Source organism: Podarcis vaucheri (assembly GCF_965113315.1).
Source record: "Podarcis vaucheri genome assembly, chromosome: 7".
In the NCBI taxonomy this organism is placed as follows: domain Eukaryota; kingdom Metazoa; phylum Chordata; class Lepidosauria; order Squamata; family Lacertidae; genus Podarcis; species Podarcis vaucheri.
The window spans coordinates 52,913,071-52,929,053 of record NC_138765.1 but is presented as its reverse complement, the minus strand read 5'-3'; the positions used below and the strand labels follow the sequence as shown (position 1 = coordinate 52,929,053).

The following is a 15,983-nucleotide window of genomic DNA, read 5'->3' as shown; positions in this document are numbered from 1 at the left end:
CCAGCCCTTTAAGAGTCATCTGCACCCCCAGGAGATCCGGCTTGTTCTTGCTCTTGTTTGGAAAGCTTCTGGCTGCAAGGGGCATAGGTAGCTCATTCGTCCATGTTGTCAACATCTCAGATGGAAAAGCCATCCGCCGAGAGCCCAGGATGAGATTCTAATTACTATTCAACATACTAGCCTACATAAGTACAGCATAGCCTTCCAAGAAAAGCAGACGGCAGGCTGGGAGAGCTGTTCCCAGACTTAAATGCAGTCTCCCTCTTCCTCGGGAGCCAAGCTCCACTGAGGGCAGATAGCAATTTGCCGGTGTTGGTTTTGAAGGCCCTTATTCAAAGCCAGAAGTATTCACTTCTGTTGGTAACCTGCCCCACCCTGGACATGAGAGAGAGTGTGTCCAACAGCACTCCTTTTTCCTTTAAGGAACTTAGCAGCAAGGCATGCATAGGTGCTCCTCCTCACACTTTTCTCCCAGACCTCAAGATGAGAGGACACCTTGGATCTGCCCTCTGAGAACAAAGGAGCAAGCATTGGTGCCTTTGCCTTCTCTAGATCAGTTAGGTGAGAACTAGGAACCTTTTTCTATACAAGTTATGTACTTCCTATAATAGACTACTCTGTAGTTTTCCTACTCAACAAGCACCTCTCTGTGTGTGGCTGCAAAAGGTAAAGTCAGAGCCAGATTCACAAGCTGCACATCAAAGGGCTGCAATAGGTTAGTTGGCTTAGTTTCAATTGATGGCACCCCATCAGCCACCGCCACCATATGATTCCATGGCATGGAAATGACAAAATCAGTACATTTGTAGAATTCTCTTTATATGTGGGATGGGGCACCTAAACATTAACTTTCTAAGCTTTAGGTTACAGAAAAAGAAAGACTGTGACACAGCCCCCTTCCAGACTGGTTGTATTAAAACTCCATGTGAAAGAACTCATCTTCCCTCACCCCCTCCTCATCTCCCTGCAACTCATTTAGCACTTGGCAATGGGTGGAAGCTATTTTTAAAAAGGTATGCAACTCTCTCTGAAAACCCAACTTTGAAGTACAGTTCAAGGCTTTGTTGCTGCTAAAAAAGAAAAAAAGGAGGATTTTGTTTAGGGGGGAAGCACAAATATGAGTGATTTATTGGTCTGCAGTCAACTAGCTCAGGGTCAGCTGGCAAGGGTGGATTTGAGCAGGCTTCTTTCCTCATTAGAGGACTGCTGGCTTCCCTTCGCTGCTGAAAAGGTGAATCAAGTACTGTGCTACCTTATATCCCATGGCCCTTGGAGGGATTTCCTCAAGGACCAAGTGAGAGACCACTAGAACAACACAACCTAATCTGTCACCAAGGCAGAGTAGTAGTATAGTGAAGGGGAGGGGAAGGCAGAGGTGTGCAACTCTGAAACTTTTTGTGTAAAGTGCTATCTCCCAGTGTCACACTAATTGACTGACACCTCTTCCAGTGCCCTGGCAAATGAATGAGGTGATGGTAAGGCTTTCACTTTTTACTAGGTACTATTCATGACAGATTAGCACAGAGGAAGTCAGGGAAGGAGCCAAACAACCAAGCAGGGGGTGGCTACATCTTTCCTTTTCTTTGATGGGGTTCCTACCCCATGCTAGCAGTTGAAATGGAAACACTTCTTTGCAAAATTGTTCACATTTCTAATTAAAAGCTACAGATTGGATTTCAACTGGCAGAAGATCTTTGCTTAAAACGTGGTGAGTTTTGTACCCTGACTCTATGCAATCAGAAGTTACAGCCAAAGCAGTTTACTATGCACGGGATTGCAGCCATGCTGATCCCCAAAAACTGGGGATTATATGTACTGATGCTCTTTAAGGATTGCATGGATGTGTGTAATAATGGAGCAACACAGCTGGTAGAGTTTTTGGACGCTCCTTTGGAGTGTGTTGCTATGGAGCTGTCATGATGAGCTTCTGCACTTCAAAATCTACCACTACATCTTTGACAAAATATGCTTTTAAACCTGCACATGAGTCAGAAGGGTGCTCATTAAATAGGACAGGTTGACAGGCTGGCAATTAAATGCCTGTTGACCCCTGGGGGTGTGACAAAGGAAGATGCTATTGCTATTTGCAATGGAGAGGGGGCTTAATAAATCTGCCACTCAAAAACAGCTGGAAGAAAACACTCCTTTTCCAAAGGGACATTTTACCATTGCCCTAATTCTCTCCACCAAAAAAGGAAAAACCTTTAATGACACAATCCTTTTTCAATCTGCCGAAAACCAACAGAGGTCATATCAGTGGGATATCTGGGAGTCAGGAAAAAGGCAGAATCTCAACCAAATCTTTCAGACTTCTGCAAGAAACAGCAGGAAAGATATAGGATAGATATGGATTGTGGCTAACACCATGTATACATTACTTTCTAAGCCAGTGGTGGGAATGCTTGATGCAGAATGAAAGGGAGAATATGTATACAGTCTTAGAGCCAAATTACATGTGGCCTTAATTGTGCAGAGTTTTGCCCTTGAAAGCTAGGTTATTCTCTCTCTCTCTCTCTCTCTCTCTCTCTCACACACACACACACACACACACACACACACACACACACAGCATAGCAGGCCTCATTGTAGAGGTTGGGGAATTTACGGTAACTCTTTGCCCTCTGTTGAGGTCACTTCAGAATCCAGGTAGAGCCCCTCTTACTACATCACTACAGTTTGCATTGCAAAGCAAGCTTTCCTCTCACAAAAGATGGAGCAGACACTGTTCTCTGTTGCTGCTGAGATTGCGGGTTCTGCCCTGAGCAACGGGTTGGTCAAGATGACCTCCAAAGCCCGCTTCAACTTTTATGGCTCGGCGATTCATTTGTAAAACGTCGGAAGGCCTGATAGAGCCTGCAGAGTTCAATAAGGGAAAAATCTTACCAAACATTCCCAGAAGACCTCCAGTGTTGTAGGACCCAAATGGTTTGGGTGGGTGGAGAGATGAGAATCAGACTGAGATGCTCATGAACACCAGCCCAGTTCTTCAGTCCAAGAGGAAGTTGGAAGAAGGAGGCTGTTTTGTTTCACTATCCCCCACCCCCACCCGCACCGACACAAGAAAATTCCTTTGTTTCATTTACGATAACAAAGATGCAAAATCTGTATCAGATTTCCCAGGAAGTCACTATTAAGGGAGGGGGCGTAAAACCCCGGAGAGCATCATTAAAAACTCCAAACCCCATCTTGCAATATGACTCATCATCCTCAACCATTTAGAGCCAAAGCGATTTGCAGCTCTGAACGACAGGAAAACGAGATAATGAAGAATTGTTTGGAACTCAGCTCATTTGAGGGAAGGTTCTTCCGCTGAAACCTCCACTGGGTCATTGTGTGCTACGGCCCAGAGACCACACGGCCTCTATGCTGCGTCCTACACAGACCCATTAAAACACTGTAATGGAATGGTTGGCAAAGGGACATAGGAAGCTGCCTTATATAGATCAAACCATTGGACCATCTAGCCTAATATTGTCTACACTGACTGGCAGCGGCTCTTCAGGGTTTCAAATGTGGGTCTCTCTCTGGAGATGCTGGGGACTGAATCCAGAACCTTCTGAATATAAAGCCAAATGCTCTACCACTGACGTACAACTGGAAGTACCCCAGAACCGTGTTTTAAACAGCGGGTGGGGGAAAGGTGGCGGAAGGTCTTTGTGAAATCTACAAACTCCAACCCCTGACTTTTCAAGGTGTTAGAAAAATTGTGAGCCCTTGTTGCACTCTCAAAACAGTAGGTATTGGGGGATCAGTCAGGCACTGACTGAACTTGGGTGTATCTGGAATTCTGAGTTGGCAACCTGAGAAAAGAAATCAATGCAGACAGGTGCAAGAACACAGGAAGACATGGTGTGGCTCTGGGCAGTGGGAGTGCAGGCACACACCGAAGCCTGGAATACAGGTAGCAGGCACATCATGTTCCCCAAAGCCTTCTAAACCACTAGCAGAAAGAGGGCATTGCAAAAAGCTAGGGGGGCACACCTGGCCCAGTAAAATTTGAGAACTGCTCAGTGGGCATGACTGCATATAGAACACATTCAAATTCTGCACTCAGAATTCTGTACCAAAAAGTTGAACTCTGCAATCTGCATACATGTATGCAAAATATACTATTGGACTAACTTTTCTTAATTTGAAGTTTTATCTTTAAACCAGGGCTGACTTACCCATGAGGCAAGGTGAGGCAACCACCCTAAGTAGCAGGGTCCACAAGGGCAGCAGATCCCAATGTCAATCTTTCTTTCTTCTTCACCCTTGTTCCTGATGTAGATTTTCCCTGACTCCATCCTTCCCTGGTGGGGAGAGGAACACCATTTTGGGGTCTGCCTCAGGTGCCAAAATGTGTTGGGCTGGCCCTGCTTTAAACCATCGCAGTCAAGGGCTTCCTGAGAAGTCAGTTTGTGAAGTGAACTTTGTGCAGCCCTGAATTGCTAGATCTCTTGCAAGGCAGCTTTTCAACAGCACAGATGAGCTCCTTGCAAAGAGCAATATGCTAATATTTCATTTTGCAAACCAGCTTCCAGGAACTTTCCTTCAAGAGCTTTGCTGGAGGAATCTGCACTGACTACACGGTAGATGACAAATGAAACTGATTAGAACTGATCCAAGCACCCTGTTCACAAACTCCAGAGAAGGTCTACCTAACGCCTGCTTCATACCTACATTGGATGATTCCTGTGCTTACAAAGGTGGGTTATGCCTAGTCACCTCCCTACACACTTTTGAAAAATGACAAACGAAAAAGGTAATGTTGGAAGCAGCTATTAAGGCGGCTGGTATCGCACAATCAGGCTTCTGCTGTCTGGCAATAAGTGACCTTCGTGGGAGATTACAGAGAACAGTTTTGCACTGCAATCTCATTCTACAAATATTCAGCACAATACAGGAAGAGCCTTAGCACTGCAGAGGGGAAAAGGGAGTTATAGACCACAGCTCAGTGTGACAGAGCACCTGTTTTGCATGCAAGAGGTCCCAGGTTCAATCCCTGCCTAGTGTCTCAAGTTACAAGGCTCTTGAGTAGCAACCCTGCCAGTCAGAGGAGAAATATCTAGTCTGGATAAGAAAACAAGGAGAGCCCTGCAGCTAGATCAGGACAAGGCCTATCTAGTCAAACATCCTGTTCTCACAGTGGCCAACCAGATGCGCCAGGGAGAAGCTTGCAAGCAGGACTTGAGCACAACACTTGTGAATCCCAGCAACTAGTAATCAAAGGCGTCCAGTCTCCAACAATGGAACATACCCATCATGGCTGGTAGTCATTGCTAGCCTTACCCTCCATGAATAATCCCCTTTTAAAGCCTTCCTAGTTGGGGGCCAACAGTACATTTTGTGGGAGGGAATTCCCTAGTTTAACTATGTGCTATGTGAAGAGGTATACAGACAAATATATGGCCTCTTCCTGTGTTCCTGGCTGGTGGGATTTGGGTTGCCTGAATCAGAAGCTGCTAGTCAGCAACCCAAGACAAATGAAGCCCATATATTGAGTTCGTGGCAGGACAAAGGAGGTGGCTGGTTGCTGAACGAGTGGTCTGTTTTCTACAGTCTGCAGATTTTTATTGGGTGTCTCTTAGGTCTTGTTTGAGAAAAGAAATGCACAAGGAAGGCATTTTTGCTTTCCCCCACCCTGCTTGCTTTCACTTCTCATTCATGTTACTTATAAGTCTCCAAATCAGTGGAATGGTAGAGGTGTGTCCTGCCTGGACCTTTCCTGCAACTGAAAAGCAGGCAGCTGCCCCTTCAGCACCACCAAGGAAGCAGCCACCATGCTCACTGCACTAGGCTGAAGGGCAAAAAGAAGACAACAATTAGAATAACAATTGGTGAGAATCACAAGTGAGGAGAGAGTTATTGCACTCAGTTCCTGCTTGGGGGCTTCACTTTAGGGCAGTGGTTCCCAATTAGCTAATTACTGAGGACCCCCAGTTTTTTCAACAGCTAAGCCACAGGCTCCCCTACTTTTGAAAATTTTGTTAACTCTTAGGATAGTTACCTCTGCAAAGCATTTTTTTGAACAAAATGTGGGGTAGCCCCCAATAAGCAAAGGATTTTAGGTATAATAAAAAACAGACTAGGGTTGAGTGATATCTGGTTTTCAACATTGTGATATATCAGCAGCTAAACATCACAATATTCCGATATATCACAATATCTGAAATTGGAGATCAGGCATGGGGATGAGGGAAGGAGAAGCCATGGAGATTGAGCGGGTGAGGTCCGTGCAAATTAGGCATGGGGATGAGGGAATGAGCAGTCAGAAAGCCATGATGAGTAGTAGCCTTTGAGAAACTTATTAGCCAAGTTGGCGGCCATTACTGCCTCCTGCAGAAAGCAAATTTCACAGTTTAAGTATGCACTACATGAAGGAAGTACTTTCTCTTGTTTGTCCAACATTCAGCTTCATTGAATGTCTGGGAAATGTTGGAGGGTGTTCTAAACTCTGCCCCTGCCATTGCACTTGTGCTGTTTCTGGCCCTGTTGCTGCAACTGCACCCTTGCTTGCAGCTACACTGGCCCCACAATGTAGCAGTGAAGGCGCAGCCTTAGCATGGAGGGCAAGGGTGCAATGGTGGCAATGGTACAGCCACAGTGGGGCTGGCAGTCAGTGCTGGATTTATGTATAGGCTAAGTAGGCTGAAGCCTACAACCTCTAAATCTAGGGGGCCTTGCCAGCCTGCCCACTCCCCTGTGCCGCAGTCTCCCCTCTCCCAAAATTGTAAACCCAAGACTTAATACAAGGGCAGGGCAACTCAGGCCCAGCAACTATGAGACTCAGGGCTAGCCAGTGAGGCCCAATTTGAAGCAGTGGGGCACAACTTGAATTTTTTTTTGTGGGGCCCCAGTTCACAGCCAAAGTCTGAAAATCTTATATAAAATCCATCTAGATTGTCCTGGTGCGGGGACCCCTTAGGAGCGGCACACGGGGCCCAATTTGGCCCAATTGCTCCAATTGCCTTAAGGTCAGCCCTGAGGAGACTTGCAGGGGTTGGACTGACAAGCCCTGCACCTTCTAGGTCCCTGGTGTCACTATTCAGAGTAGAGACTCAAGGACTTGTTATGGGGGGAGGGAAGGGAGGCACTTATTGGAAATCAGTTTTGTCACCTCCCCCCCCAAACCCTGAGACAATGAGCCCAGCCACCTTTTATTCACAGTCGCATAAGCACTACACTACAGCATGGCCATATCCCTGTACGTTCAACTGCTGAAATATACATCCAATATGTAGCAATGGAGATTTATTAATGAACACTGTGTTTTATGAATGGACTCTGTATTTCGTGAATTACCTAAGAGCCACCAATAGGGAGCTCTAGAATCTGACCAACTGGGTGCTACGAAAACAATTGGGTGCCACAAACAGCGACCCCTATTGCTGAAAGCAGGTAACCAGCAGGGAACGCTTCAGCTCAGTCTTTGCACTGTTGACTGAACACCCTCTGCTGTGCAGATAATAGAGAAAGCTGGTAAATAGTATCCCTTCTGGCATCCTGGCTGATGTAAACCAGAAGCCCAGAATAGCAGCAAATAAAATCCGCTCATACGTCAGCGACTGATAAGACTTGTCAACCAGTTCTTCCAAGGTGTTCCTAAATTATAAAGCTCCAAAATACAGGCCAAAAGAGAGGAGGTCTGGGAAGAGTGAGGCATACAATGGGCACCACCAGTGAAAAGGCCCTGCTCCATGTAGCTCCTGCCCTGTTATTTGATAAGGGGCCCACTTGCCCTCCTTCTTGACATGGAATGCTCTCTATTGGAGTCTCCAGGTCCAGTACAAAGACCATAAGAAGGGAGAGCAGGGACCCTGAAGTTTCCAACAGCTGTTAAGCAAGCAAGCAAGCACACAGGTCACCTTTGTCACAGCCAGGACGCCTACGTCCTGGCCAGGCCTGCACCCAATCTTGTTTTTGTACAATCTTGTTTGTCCTCAGTAACCAAAATTATATTATCAACATATACAAGCAGAAAAGTTGTTTTCCTTCATTTGCAAGGAATCGTACAAAACAAAGTGGCACTAATAAAGAAAAGTTCCAGGGTGGCAACAGAAAGCAAACTAAAAATGCTTTTGCAGTTCATCAAAACTATCCAGCAATATCAAGTTATAGAAAAACTGGTGCTATTAACAGTAATCCTTCTAGCTGGTTAATTGCAAGTGTGTTGCAGGTAGAAATACTGTTTGTAATGAAGTGAGAGCAGCAGTTTACTTGCTCGAATTAACAAATAGGAAAGTTTTGAGAATTTAAATTCTAGATTAAAATTGATTACTTAATTGAGAAGAGGATTGTAACAGACCAAAGCATTTGTCAGGAGAGCTATGAGATTCAGGTAAAGGTCAGATGCCTTGTCAATCCCAGCAGGTATATAACAGGAAGACCCGGCCGGCGGCCTGCCCAGTTTAAGGTTTACAAAGTTTAGTTATTGCAAAAGCTTTTCAGTGTTAATTTTATGCATTTTTAAAAAATCACCATGTTATTTAGCAATAATATCTTATGTTCTTTAAAGGAGAAATTGTGAATTGCGGAATTTTAAATACCCGTCATCATCCTCATAGAGGCCAACCAGGTGCCCCAAGATGCACCTGAGCGCCACAGCAACTCTCTCCTCCTGCAGTTTCCAGCAACTGGTATTCAGAAGCATGCTGCCTCCAACAGTGGAGGCAGGTCACAGCCACCAGGGTCAGTAGCCATTTGTTGCCTTATCCTCCTTTAAGTTGTCTAAAAGCCATCGAAAGCCATCTATGCGCTGTACTTCCCTTCAGAGAAGGGGCACTTCATTGGGATGTAGGTCGTTGCTTTATACCACTGGTCCATCTATCTCAGTATTGTCAGGGTTTTAGGCTTGAAGTATTCCAGACAGGAATCTTTCCCAGTTCTACCTGGAGCTGCCAGGGATTGAACTCGAGACCTTCTGCATGCAAGCCAGGTGTCTACCACTGAGCCATACCCTTCTCCATCTCAGTAGTGATGTGGGGGTGGAGCAAAGCTGCCCTCCCAACACCAGCTTGCTGCTACTTCCTTGGAGGTGGTTGCATGGCAGGATTGCTGCTGGGTAATCCAGTACTCCTGCTGGTGCAACCATGTGGCCTTGGTTTCTCTGCTGCCCCACCCCATCCAGGTAAGTAGCAGCAATGACAGTGTCAGGAGGGTGGCTCTGAATGTGCTACTGCTACTGGGCCATCAAGCTGACTGCCAGCTTGCATCTCCTTGCTCCAACATTGCCCATTCTTGGTAAAGAGATGCTTTAATAAACATGGAAGGGCACAGTTCACTGGAAGTTCTCTGTATGCGTCTGTGAAATAATAAGCTTTGCCTAGCAACAGAGGGAAGCAGCCTTATACAGAATCAGACTACTGGTCCATCTAGCCCAGTACTGTCTCCAGGGTCTGGCAACAGCTCTCCAGGGGTTCAGGCTTGTCCTCAGCAGCAGCAGCATTTTTAATTTGTATACCGCCTTTTTATCTTACAATACTCAAGGCGGTTTACAAGCTGAAGAAACAAAAAATGTACATCTTATAACAATCTAATGCAATACAAAAATGTGATAATAAATCATAACTTTAAAATAGGCAGCCTACATCAAAAAAGTAGCATTCAACAATCATTAGAATAGTATAAAATAATAATATCAGCATATAAAAGTTAATCAGAAATCCACTCAACAGCTACAATAAATAATTTCTAAACTATAATCAATAAAACGACGGCAAGCCACAGTACATAAAATAATACAATACACATTGAGAAGCAGAGACTAGAGGGTAGAGCAAGGCAGATGGAAGGAGGCCTTGCCTGATGGAGTCTCTCCCCTCACAGTTCTTCCTGAAAGCAGGTGAAATATCAGATGTATCTACCTCAGCATTTTCTACACTGACTGGCAGCAGCACTCCAGGACTTCAGGCAGGGTACCTTCCCAGCCCTACCTAGAGATGCCAAGGCTTGAACCTGAGACATTCTGCATGTAAAGCACTCTGCCATTGAGCCATGGCCCTTCCCTTCCCCCTTTTCCCTTTTAAAAGCAAAAAAGCAACCAGTTTTAGCAAGTTTCGTATTTCTCCATTATTGCATTATTGGTAGGGTTTTGCCCTGAAAGGCAGCATATAAATTCTGAAATAAACAAATGAATAAAAATGTCTGATCCTTTGCTAGATCAGGCCTAACCATGGCGAAATTCAGTTCCAAGTGCTCCCTGCCAAATCCTCAAGCATGTTGCCAATTCTTCCTTTAAAAAGGTGGCGCACAGAGGCAGCCGAGCCTCGAAAGAGTTAAGCAGAAAGCCAAAGACTCGGATTTCTCCCACTAACACTCAGAAGTCCCCCCATCTAAGCAGAGCTGGCACTCGGAGAAAGTTTCACAAATCCAGAGGCTGAAAGGGCTGCCTTCCGTTTGTCAGGGGGAGGAAGGCAAATCCTAGTTAAGTGAGGAAACAGAACCCTTCCCTCTGCCTCATCCGCTGCCTCCGCCGAGCTGCCTGCTCAGTTTCCAGCAGCAGACATTATGAAAATAAAATGAAAATTAATTTTGGTCAACCCTCAAGTAATTTATGACACATTCCAGCTGGTGGGAACTTGGCTCTTGCCAGCAACGCACAAACCCTGGGTGCATGCCGCCGCCACGAAACACAACACCGCAAAAGCACACCTGATCTATGAGGGGCAAAGAGTCCACCCTTCTCTTTTTTAAAGAAGAAACAGGCCCAAATGGGCCTTTTGCAGCGAGCGGTTTCTGCCACTTCTCTTTTGGCCAGGAAAGGGGGAGGGGTTGATGATCACAGAATCGTGAAATTATAGAGCTGGAAGGGTCCTTAAAGTCATCAAGCCCAACCCTGCTCCTCAGCACAAGATTTGCAATGACAGCCTCACGGACACATGGCAGGCCAACATTTTTATCCTGTCCTTTATAGAGAGCTCCAGTCTGCAGACATGGCCCCTTGCCCCTTTTTTCCTCACAACAATCCTGTCAGGTGGGTTCAGCTTAACAGCTGGCCCAACGTCAGCCAGGCAGGTTTGTGGCTCAGTGAGGGTTTGTGCCCAGGTCTCCCCACTCCCGGCTTGACAATTCTAACTGCTAGGTCACACTGTCAAGCAAGGAGATAAAAACAGAGGGGAACCAGTAAGAGCAAAGTAAAAACATCTGGAATTTACAACACTGGGGAGGTGAGGGAGACAAAATAAACACAATTTAACTGACCATTTATCTCCTCCAGGGTCTTCTTATTGGTATGTTTAAGGCACAGATTGCTTGACCTGTGTTTAAACTGCTTTCTAGGGCCTCTGAATCGCAGTGTTCCCATCTACTCCTCGGCCCACATAAAAGGACAGATGCCAAGTGACTAGTCAGGAGGATCCCTCTGCCCCAGGATGCCTCCCCCATTCCCCGCCAGCCTGGTGGGAGGGAGGGAAGGATGATGAGTACTACAACAGTGGTTGAGCAAGACTTTCTTTCTTTCTTTCTTTCTTTCTTTCTTTCTTTCTTTCTTTCTTTCTTTCTTTCTTTCTTTCTTTCTTTCTGCTCTGTAGCTCACAATTCAAAAGATATCTGTAAAACCACACTTCTCAGCACTCTGCGCGCAGCAAATGGAAAGTCACTTAAAGGGGGATCCCGCGTTAAAGTGGCAGGCCGCTGTTTCCCTGGTCAAGGAGAAGTGCAGCAGCAGGGAACGGTGCGACCACAGCAAGTTCACTGTTGCACAGTGTTGCAATGAGCAAAGGCAAAACAGGTTCATGGCGGCCCAGTGCCAAAGCACCCTGTCTGCCTCTCTTCACTATCTTATCTCTCTGAGTGCTCCTCTAGATCCAGAGACGTCTGCAGGAGGAGACGGCTCACAGGATTATGAGCGTCCACGCAGGGTCTGGAGGGAAGGTGTCTCCTTGGAAGCACTGCTTCACATTTCGCACTTATGGCATTTACATTCCAGCTTTTTCTCTCTCTCCAAAGGACTCATTGTGGTGTGCATGTTTCTCCCCCTCCTCATTTTATCCTCACAACCACCTTATGAGGTACATAGGTTAGGCTGAGAGGCTGTGTCTGGCCCAAGGTCACCCTGGTGAGCTTCATGGCTGAGTGGGGAAATCTGAACTCCAGTCTCCCAGGTTCTAGTCTGACACTCTTGACCACTGCACCATCCTGGCCCTACAATACACTATACTACGCACCTGGGTGCATAAAGATGGTTGTCAAACATCCTCAGAACTTGACCAGGAAGGTGCTTTCCAAAACACAGCCCTTAACAATGTCAAGCCAGCATTGGACCAATGCAGACGTTCAACCCTGGATCATGTAAAGTAAAGAAGATAGTATCCCTGAGCACGTGCAGATCATATTTCTCACTTCCACCCCCCTGCAATCAAACTCCAGATATGTGTCCAACTTGAGAGAGGACAGTCCTTGATCTGAAGGCCACTCTCATCCAACTTTGGTTTATAGGATAAAGACTCCTACAAAGGGAGAGCCCTGGGGGCAGGGAGGCAAAACTGGAAGTTGCCCATCAACAGGGAGCACCTGGAGAGTGGACTGAGCCAGCACACACAACTCAGCTTCTCATAGTCTTTCCCACCATGGTAAGATGTACAGCATTTCTTACTGAATTAGGGTAAGCATTTCTAAATCTACAGCCATACATTTAAGTTCATATACACCTTTTGGTTTTGGTTTTTGCAAGTCTGTGCCATATTTTCTCTTCATTTTGAGGGTGCATTTCCATTGGGGGTGGTGATGCGTAGGTGGCCACCCTAACCTGGGATGCAACCACAGACTCAAATGTTTGTGGAAGGGAGTCAGTCAGTTCAAGGCCAGTGGGGGCCTTGGTGGCATCTCCTGATTTAGGAATGAAGCACTATGAGGATCTAAAAGCCAGACCATGTACTGGAAGAGGATGGTGGGATAGATGTTCCTTCAGCATTCCACTCATTGGTGCCCTTACACAGGCTGCTTCTACATGGGCTACCCAGTGGCCCACAAGACTCCCATCAAGTTTCAGAGACCACATTGCAGGCTGTGGCAATCAAAAGGTGGTTCTAGTGTTTGCATGGCATTGAGAGAGGTGCTCTTGGAAAGCTCTCCTTCCACATCAACCCATTCTCTGTTTTGCTTTTTTGCTTTTTACTTTATTTTATTTGAGGTACAGAGGTTGGTACAGACGTGGCCAGGTTAATCACAAGATCGAGTTTGATCTGGGTGAGCCCAGCACAGTGGTTGAAATGCTGGACTAGGAATGGGGAGAGCCAAGGTCTCCCCACTTCTGCTATGAAGCTCACTGGGCAACCTTGGGCTAGTGAACTGATGTTTTAGCCTCACCCACCTTGCAGGGTTGTTGTGCAGGTAAAGGGAGGAAAGTGGCACAATCTGTCTCCTTTTGCTCCATGGAGGGAAGGTGAGATAGAAACGTAATAAAGTGCAAAGGCACAGCTTTACAGTGCAATTCTAGATGTGCCTGCTACTCAGAACAGAAGTGAATCCCACTGAGTTCAAGGGAGCTTACCTCCGGTTGAGTGGGTATAAAAGGTGAATGGAAGAGACTAGTCATGCACAAAGCAATTTGTTCATTTGCCCCGATTGTTTGAATGAAAGAACAAGTTAGAGTGCAATCCTATACACTCTTCCCCAGAAGAAAGCTCTGTTGAACTCCATGGGGCTCACTTCTGAGCAGCCATATATAAGCATGTACTGTCAATCCACCATTTGTACTGGTAGGTTTGTACACATTTGCAATGACAAGGGTGTATTTTATTGGCTTCTTCTAGAACTGCGAAAAACACAATATGATGGAAACTCATCTCATTGTCACAGTGCTTAGTTCCTAAAAACCACCATAAACAAACAGGTGCTGGCATTCAAACAAGCTAACAGCTTGCTAATAAAAATAATCTCCCTCCAACCCTAGGTTCATGGCAGCCAGCAGTCCCTGTCCACTTTCTGTACATGCTCAGAGGAATTCTCTTATTTAGCACTGTAAAGAAACATGCAGGAATCGTGCATCCTGGATCCTCTCTGCTGCCCCCAAACCAACTTCCAGCACTTTAAATGTATTTATGTTCTAAGATATTACACTGCACTTTAAGGTGTCACATAGCCAGAAAGTCACAAATGCCCAACCACAAAAAGAACAAAAGGGCACACAGAATTGCATAAAATATGTATATGCTTATAGGTATGTCTAGATGCAAATTTATAAAGAATTACTATGATTGAAATAGAAATACAATACATCTCACCAGGCTGGGCTGGGCTGGGAAGGCTGTGAGCAGGTGACCAGCTGAGTGCCTGTCTGCCACCCAGGTACCCACTGAAGATGGGAAACGTCAAGACTCCCTCCTGCTCTCCCTTCTTGGGGTTCCTTATCTTCAAACTGGACTTGGACTGGACACAGCCCTTCCAGTAGAAGATGCTTTGAGACAGAGGACTGTCCCCTGGCAGCTCTGCAAAGTAGGACCCTATCCCACCTGTGTGATCTAAGGTTACTGATGCATCTTCCCAGGCAAATTATGTGGTTCCTTAAACACAACCAGAAGCCACCAGGAAAAAGGGTTAAAAAGAGAGACACCCATAGAGAAAAAGAAGAGGAGGAACAGCTCAGATCAAAGGCGGCTTCTCTGCTCAGCAGATGATCAGATCTATCTTCACTTTTTATTTTTTACAGATGAATCCAAGAGATGGGAAGGGGGAGGGAGGAGAGGAAAGATGAGGTATTAACTCCTCACCTCCCAGCAACCTGACATCCTCAGAGCCACAGGGTGGGGGGAGGAGGGAGGGGTCTCTAAGCATCTCTGAGAACCCCCTTACTGGTAGACCTCAGCAGCACAAGTCAAGCTCCTCTTGGTGCCATACTCAAGAGCCTGAGCTCCTCCAAGAACTCACACACTTCTATGGCAAGGGGGCAGATGGAAAGGCTGGTCTACTTTCTTGCAGAGGTCTGAGAGCGATGACACAAATAGCTGGAATATTTCAGGGGTGCGTGAGAGACGCATCCCCTGGCTCTGCTCTTTTAACTCCTACAAAGTCTCCTTCCCTTTTTTTGCTGGGAGACTGAATGAAAAAGTTCAACAGACTGCACAGAGCAACTCATTTTCCCCCCTTCCTGCCAAAATACTGATGCAACTTTTTTTTATTGCAGAATGCAGAAAGAGAGAGACAGAGACAGAGAGGAGGAGGATAATAACAACTGCACCACAATTTGTAAAAAAAATACAATAAATGAATAACTCAGAGAGCAAAAGCTGGAAGATCTGAGGACAGAACCCCAAACCTCATATATTGGGGGGGGGGAATGAGCTGCAATTTCAGCCCCTACTGTACTCCTCTGTCTCACACACATACAACCACACAGAGCATTTCCACTGCACCAGAGACAAAGAGAAGGAGGCTTACCTCATTATAGAGTTGCAGAGTGCTGCAAGGCTGAGCCTTTGGAGGGACTGGCCTGGGAGGGGGAGGCTGGTAGCAGCTCTGGAAAGGCAAAGGCAGGCAGACGGGCAAATCCAGTGAGCGCCTTGCGCTGTGCAGTTGCTTAGTAATCTGCGGAGGAAAAGAGAAATGTTTCATGACTGACCACAGGCACGGAGGGAGCCTCTCCTCGCAGGCAGCGCACGCCTCCTCTCCACTGCACCAGCCAGTAGCAAACAGAAGTCAAGGCTCCAGGAGGAGAAGGAGGCAGCAGCAGCAGCAGCACCAGGCACAACCCAGAGAGAAAGAAGGCAGGCAGAGAGAGACAGAGAGTCCAGAAGTGGCAGGGCCAAGGTGTGTGGGAACATCTCACCCTTTGGGAAGGAATGGAAGCGAGGGATGGAAGGCCTCTGTCCAGTCTGGCTCTCACTGTTCCTCATTCTCTCTCCCGCCCCCCAGTTAGTTATCCACACTTCAGCAGCAATTCACGAAGACCTTGCTTGCTTGATTTTTGAAACCCTCTTGCTTGATTTTTGAAACCCTCTTGACAATTCATCAGCACTCAAGTGCAAATTTCTGAGAACTGCAGCTGGACTCAACTAGCCCAGCAT

General features: G+C 46.3%; 1 protein-coding gene across 7 annotated transcripts in view; it reads right to left on the bottom strand.

Annotated features, from left to right (window-relative positions):
• The window catches only part of ZNF469 (zinc finger protein 469), a 290,027-nt gene that overhangs the window by 62,634 nt on the left and 211,410 nt on the right, over positions 1-15,983 (bottom strand). For all 7 annotated transcript variants that reach the window (XM_082229176.1, XM_082229174.1, XM_082229178.1 and 4 more), the window contains one exon: positions 15,358-15,504. The gene's annotated coding sequence lies outside the window, so the exon portion shown is untranslated. The remainder of the gene's footprint in view (positions 1-15,357; positions 15,505-15,983) is intronic.